This window comes from Myotis myotis, unplaced genomic scaffold (assembly GCF_014108235.1).
Source record: "Myotis myotis isolate mMyoMyo1 unplaced genomic scaffold, mMyoMyo1.p scaffold_m19_p_2, whole genome shotgun sequence".
Classification (NCBI taxonomy): Eukaryota; Metazoa; Chordata; class Mammalia; order Chiroptera; family Vespertilionidae; genus Myotis; species Myotis myotis.
Window position 1 is genome coordinate 100,404,422 of NW_023416324.1, and position 6,775 is coordinate 100,411,196.

A 6,775-nucleotide genomic window follows, 5' to 3' on the forward strand; every position below is an offset into this window, starting at 1 on the left:
TTATGGTGAATAGTGGGAAGACTCCACCACCATTCTATATGCTTCTAATATCTGGCTTATACATAACAACCAGATCATTTTCTTTTATTCTTATTTATGAATGTTTCTACTATATATTCAAGAATACTTGAATTTTCTTATACATGCAAACACATAAACACACATGCCAAGAGAAACAGGACCTACTTATCATCAACTATACAAATCCTCTAATATGAGAGTGGGAGGAGTTCTGAGTAACTCATAGTGGTAAGGATTAAAAAAAAAAAAGACAGTGTCTGTGCTTGCTTTGGCAGCACCTATACTAAAATTGGAACAATACAGAGAAGATTAGCATGGCCCTTGTGCAAAGATGATGCACAAATTCATGAAGTGTTCCATATTAAAAAAAAAAAAGGCAATGTTTGTGGAAACTCCTTTGTGAATTTTATATAGAGAATGTTTAATTAGATATTTTCATGTGGATTTAGATAGTAAAAATGCCTTTTAAAAAATGTGGAACTCTTTGCAACCCCAGCAACAACACAGAGCGGGTAACTATTAAGGAACCAGCTCTGGATAGTTGACCTCTCCAAATCACTTTTAAGTGCGATAGAGATGCCGTATAGCCTCAGAGGCCAACCCCAGAACACTGCCACCCAGAGGCTGAGCCACAAACTGACTCTTTGCTAAACACAAAATAAGGCAGTCTGGGAAACAAATACAGCCTGCTTTAAAATAAGGACTATGGTTTACAACACAGAGGAACAGTGTATCGCAGGGAAACTCAACACTCTCCTGAATACCTGGCAGGACTAAAGGCGAGCCAGACTGAAGAATAGAAGAACCGAAGGACCTTCACTACTGCAATTTTTTTTTCTTTTTTCACCTTTTAACTAAGAAACCAATTTTTTCCCCTTTTTTTTCTACTTTTTTTTCTTTTTTCTTTCTTTTTCTTTCTTTCTTCTTCTTTTTCCATCACCTGATTTTACCCTTTTAATTACTACCTTCTTATTTTTTAACCAGTATTATTGCTGCGACCATTTTACCATTTTTTAAAGTGCCATTTTATTTTCTCTTTATTTTATTTTGGGATTAGTGTTCTCCATTCTATTTTCATCGTTATATTATTGGTTGTTTCTAGTTTGCATCCATCTCCAGGGAGCTGTTGCTGGAATTTGTTGGGATTAGTGGCGGTTCTATAGGAGTATTCTCCTCATATAAAAAGTCTCTTCCCCTCTTCCACTTCATTCTCTCTTTTCGCTCTTTTTATTCTTTTCTTGTCTCACTTTTATTTTCCCCCCTCCTTTTTCCCAATTTCATTTTTGCACTCCTTTTTTTGGTCCCTACTTTTCTTTTCTTTTTTCTCTTTTATCTTCCTTCTTCCTTATCCCCTAATTCTCTTAATTCGGGCGGTCACCTTTATTTGGGGTTATTAATATCGTGAATATATTTGTGTTTAGTGCCTGGTACGTGGTGCCTTGTTGTGTTGTATTTTATGCCTTTAAATCAACGCAGCAGATCCAAGCAACAGCAGCCTCCTGAGCACCACACCCTCTGCTGAGGAACAGCAGCTGTACGTGAAACTTCCCCCCACCAGCCAGAAGAGCCACCACAGCTGTGAACAGCACCCACCAGAGGAGCTGCTGCCAACTGAAGAGCAGCTGCTACCGCAACCACCCGAAGAGCAACCACAGACAAAGGAGTCACTGCCACCCAGGGAGCAGCCACTGAACGACTCAACGTCTAGATATGTCAGTGAGATCAAACATGGGTAGACAAAGAAACCCCCAAAGGAAAAAGAAGGAGGACTCTCCAGAAAAACAGCTAAGTAATACAGAGGCATGCAACATGACAAAAAAATAATTCAGAATAAGGGTCCTAGAGTGCATAAACCGGATGGAGGAAAAAATCAACAACCTCTGCAAGAAGCAAGAAGAAACAGATGAAAAAATCAATAACATATGGAAGAAGCTAGAAGAAACAGATGAAAAAATCAACAACTTAAGTAAGAACCAAGAAGAAATGAATAGTGATATAGCTGCAATAAAAAACACCATAGAAAGTATCAACAGTAGACTAGGAGAAGCGGAGGACCGAATTAGTGAATTAGAAGACAAGGAAGCAAAACACACCCAAAATGTACTGCAATTGGAGAAAAAAATGAAAAGACAGGAGGAGAGCCTAAGGGAGCTTTGGGACAACATGAAACGAAACAACATACGAATAATAGGGGTACCAGAACAACAGAAAGATGAACAATGATTAGAAAACCTATTCAAAGAAATAATATCAGATAACTTCCCTGAGGTGGGGAAGAAAAAAGTCACACAAGCCCAGAGAGTCCCAAACAAGGTGAACCCGAAAAGACCCACACCAAGACACATCATAATTACCATGGCAAATGTTCAGGACAAAGAGAGAATCTTACAGGCTGCAAGAGAGAGACGGAAAGTTACATACAAGGGATCTCCCATTAGATTATCAAATGATTTCTCAACAGAAACACATCAGGCCAGAAAAGAATGAACAGAAATTTACAAAGTAATGCAAAGCAAAGGACTGAATCCAAGAATACTCTATCCAGCAAGGCTATCATTCAAACTTGAAGGGGAAATAAGAAGTTTCACAGACAAAAAAAGGCTAAGGGGGTTTATCACCACCAAGCCAGCAATGCAAGGAATGCTAAAGGGTCTGGTATAAAAAGAAGAAATAAAAAGCTCAAAAGAAAACAGCCACACAAAAAAAGAAATGGCTACAAACAAGTACCTTTCAATAATAACTTTAAACGTAAATGGACTAAATGCTCCAAACAAAAGACATCGAGTGGCTGAATGGATAAAAAAACATGACCCATACATCTACTGTCTACAAGAAACCCACCTCATTAGAAGGGACTCACACAGACTGAAAGTGAAAGGATGGAAAAATATCTTTCAGGCAAATGGAAAGGAAAAGAAAGCTGGGATAGCAATACTTATATCGGACAATATAGACCTCAAAGTGAAGGCCATAACAAGAGATAAGGAAGGCCACTTCATAATACTAAAGGGATCAATACAACAAGAAGATATAACCCTGTTAAACATATATGCACCCAATGCAGGAGCACCCAAATTCATAAAAAAACACCTGAAAGATATCAAATGAGAGATCGACAACAATACAATCATAGTAGGGGACTTTAATACACCACTGACAGCACTGGATAAGCCCTCTAGACAATCAGCAAAGATACAGCAATCCAAAATGACTCACTAGATCAGATGGACTTAATAGACATCTTCAGAACACTTCACCCCAAAGCCAGGGAATATACATTCTACTCAAATGCTCATAAGACATATTCAAAAATAGACCATATATTGGGTCACAAGCAAAGTATCCCCAAATTCAAGAAGAATGAAATCATAAAAAGCATCTTCGCAGACCACGATGGCATAATATTAGAAATAAACTACAATAAAAACAACCCAAAATACTCAATCACCTGGAAGCTGAATAGCATGCTATTAAATATTGATTGGGTTACCAATGAGATCAAAGAAGAAATTAAAAACATCCTGGAAACTAATGACAATGACAACACAACAATCCAAAACCTATGGGACACAATGAAAGCAGTCCTGAGAGGGAAGTTTATAGCTCTACAGGCCTATCTCAAAAAACAAGAAAAAATGGTAGTAAATTATCTAACTCTACAACTCAAAGAATTAGGAAGACAGCAACAAGAAAACCCCAGAGTGAGCAGAAGGAAGGAGATAATAAAGATTAGAGCAGAAATAAATGACATAGAGACCAAAAAAACAATACAGAAAATCAATGAAACCAAGAGCTGGTTCTTTGAAAGGATAAACAAGATTGACAAACCTCTAGCCAGACTCACCAAGAAGCAAAGAGGACCCAAATAAACAAAAGCAGAAACGATAGAGGCGAAATAACAACAGACCCCACAGAAATACAATTGATTGTTAAAAAATACTATGGACAGCTCTACTCCAACAAACTAGACAACCTGGAGGAAATGGACAAATTCCTAGAAAAATACAACATTCCAAAACTCAATCAGGAAGAATCTAAAAATCTCAACAGGCCAATAAGTATGGAAGAAATTGAAGCAGTCATCAAAAAGCTTCCATCAAACAAAAGCCCAGGACCAGACGGCTTCACAGGGGAGTTTTACCAAACATTCAAGGAAGAACTGAAACCTATCCTCCTCAGACTACTACAAAAAATTCAAGAGGAAGGAACACTTCCAAGCTCATTCTATGAAGCCAGCATCACCCTAATACCAAAACCAGGTAAAGACAACACAATGAAAGAGAATTACAGCCGAAACCGGTTTGGCTCAGTGGATAGAGCGTCAGCCTGCGGACTGAAAGGTCCCAGGTTCGATTCCGGTCAAGGGCATGTACCTGGGTTGCGGGCATATCCCCAGTAGGTGATGTGCAGGAGGCAGCTGATCGATGTTTCTCTCTCATCGATGTTTCTAACTCTCTATCTCTCTCCCTTCCTCTCTGTAAAAAATCAATAAAATATATTTAAAAAAAAAAAAAAAAAAGAAAGAGAATTACAGGCCAACATCCCTCATGAACATAGATGCCAAAATCCTCAACAAAATCTTAGCAAATCGGATCCAGCAGTACATCAGAAAGATCATACACCATGACCAAGTAGGATTTATCCCAGGAATGCAAGGATGGTACAATATCCGCAAATCAATAAACGTGATACATCACATAAACAAATTGAAAGAAAAAAACCACATGGTCATATCAATTGATGCAGAAAAAGCATTTGACAAAATTCAACACCCATTTTTGATAAAAACTCTCAGTAAGGCGGGAGTAGAAGGATCATACCTCAACATAATAAAAGCCATATATGACAGGCCCACAGCCAACATCATACTCAATGGACAAAATGTAACACCATTTCCCCTAAGAACAGGAACAAGACAGGGATGCCCCCTCTCACCACTCCTGTTCAACATAGTACTGGAAGTGTTAGCCATTGCAATTAGGCAAGAAGAAGAAATAAAAGGCATCCAAATTGGAAAAGAGGAAGTAAAACTGTCCTTATGTGCAGACGACATGATATTATACATACAAAACCCTAGAGACTCCATCAAGAAGCTACTAGACTTAATACATGAATTTGGCAATGTAGCAGGATACAAAATTAACCCCAAGAAATCTGAGGCATTTCTATACACCAATAGTGAACTTTCAGAAAGAGAGATTATAAAAACAATCCCGTTTACCATCGCACCAAAAAAATTAAGCTACCTAGGAATAAACTTAACTAAAGAGGTAAAAGACCTCTACTCAGAAAACTACAGGACGTTGAAAAAAGATATAGAGGAAGACATATACAGATGGAAGAACATACCGTGTTCATGGATTGGTAGAATCAACATCATTAAAATGTCCATACTACCCAAAGCAATCTATAAATTCAACGCACTTCCCATTAAAATACCAACGGCATACTTCATAGATCTAGAACGAACTCTCCAAAAATTCATCTGGAATAAAAAAAAGACCCCGAATAGCTGCAGCAATCCTGAAAAAGAAGAAAGTAGGTGGGATCTCAATACCAGATATCAAGCTGTATTACAAAGCCAGTGTTCTCAAAACTGCCTGGTACTGGCACAAGAATAGGCATATAGATCAATGGAATAGAATAGAGAGCCCAGAAATCGGCCCGAACCAATATGCTCAATTAATATTTGACAAAGGAGGCAAGAACATACAATGGAGCCAAGATAGTCTCTTCAATAAATGGTGTTGGGAAAATTGGACAGATATATGCAAGAAAATGAAACTAGACCACCAACTTACACCATACACAAAAATAAACTCAAAATGGATAAAGGACTTAAATGTACGACAGGAAACCATAAAAATTCTAGAAGAACCCAAAGGCAACAAAATCTCAGACATATGCCGAAGCAATTTCTTCACTGATACAGCTCCTAGGGCACTTGAAGCTAAAGAGAAAATGAACAAATGGGACTACATCAAAATAAAAAGCTTCTGCACAGCAAAAGAAACCATCAACAAAACAATGAGAAAACCCACTGTGTGGGAAAACATATTTGCCAATGTCATATCTGATAAGGGCCTAATCTCCAAAATTTATAGGGAACTCATACAACTTAACAAAAGGAAGATAAACAATCCAATCAAAAAATGGGCAAAGGACCTAAATAGACACCTTTCAAAAGAGGACATTCAGAAAGCCAAGAGACATGAAAACATGCTCAAAGTCACTAATCATCCGAGAGATGCAAATCAAAATGACAATGAGGTACCATTTCACACCTGTCAGACTGTCTATCATCAACAAATCAACAAACAACAAGTGCTGGAGAGGATGTGGAGAAAAAGGAACACTTGTGCACTGCTGGTGGGAATGCAGACTGGTGCAGCCACTATGGAAGACAGTATGGAGTTTCCTTAAAAAACTGAAAATGGAACTCCCATTTGACCCTGTGATCCCACTTCTAGGAATATATCCCAAGAAACAAGAAACACCAATCAGAAAGGATATATGCACCTCTATGTTCATAGCAGCACAATTCACCATAGCTAAGATCTGGAAACAGCCTAAGTGCCCATCAGTAGATGAATGGATTAGAAAACTGTGGTACATCTACACGATGGAATACTATGCTGCTCTAAAAAGTAAGGAACTCTTACCATTTGCAACAGCATGGATGGAACTGGAGAGCATTATGCTAAGTGAAATAAGCCAGTCAATGAAGGAAAAATACCACATGATCTCACTCATT

The 6,775-nt window shown here is 38.1% G+C and overlaps 1 non-coding gene across 1 annotated transcript; it reads left to right on the forward strand.

Moving 5' to 3' along the window:
• The first annotated feature begins 280 nt into the window (after positions 1-280).
• On the forward strand, positions 281-387 carry LOC118677833. The gene has a single exon (XR_004974559.1). It is a non-coding gene; the product is annotated as a U6 spliceosomal RNA (small nuclear RNA).
• The last annotated feature ends 6,388 nt before the right edge of the window (positions 388-6,775 follow it).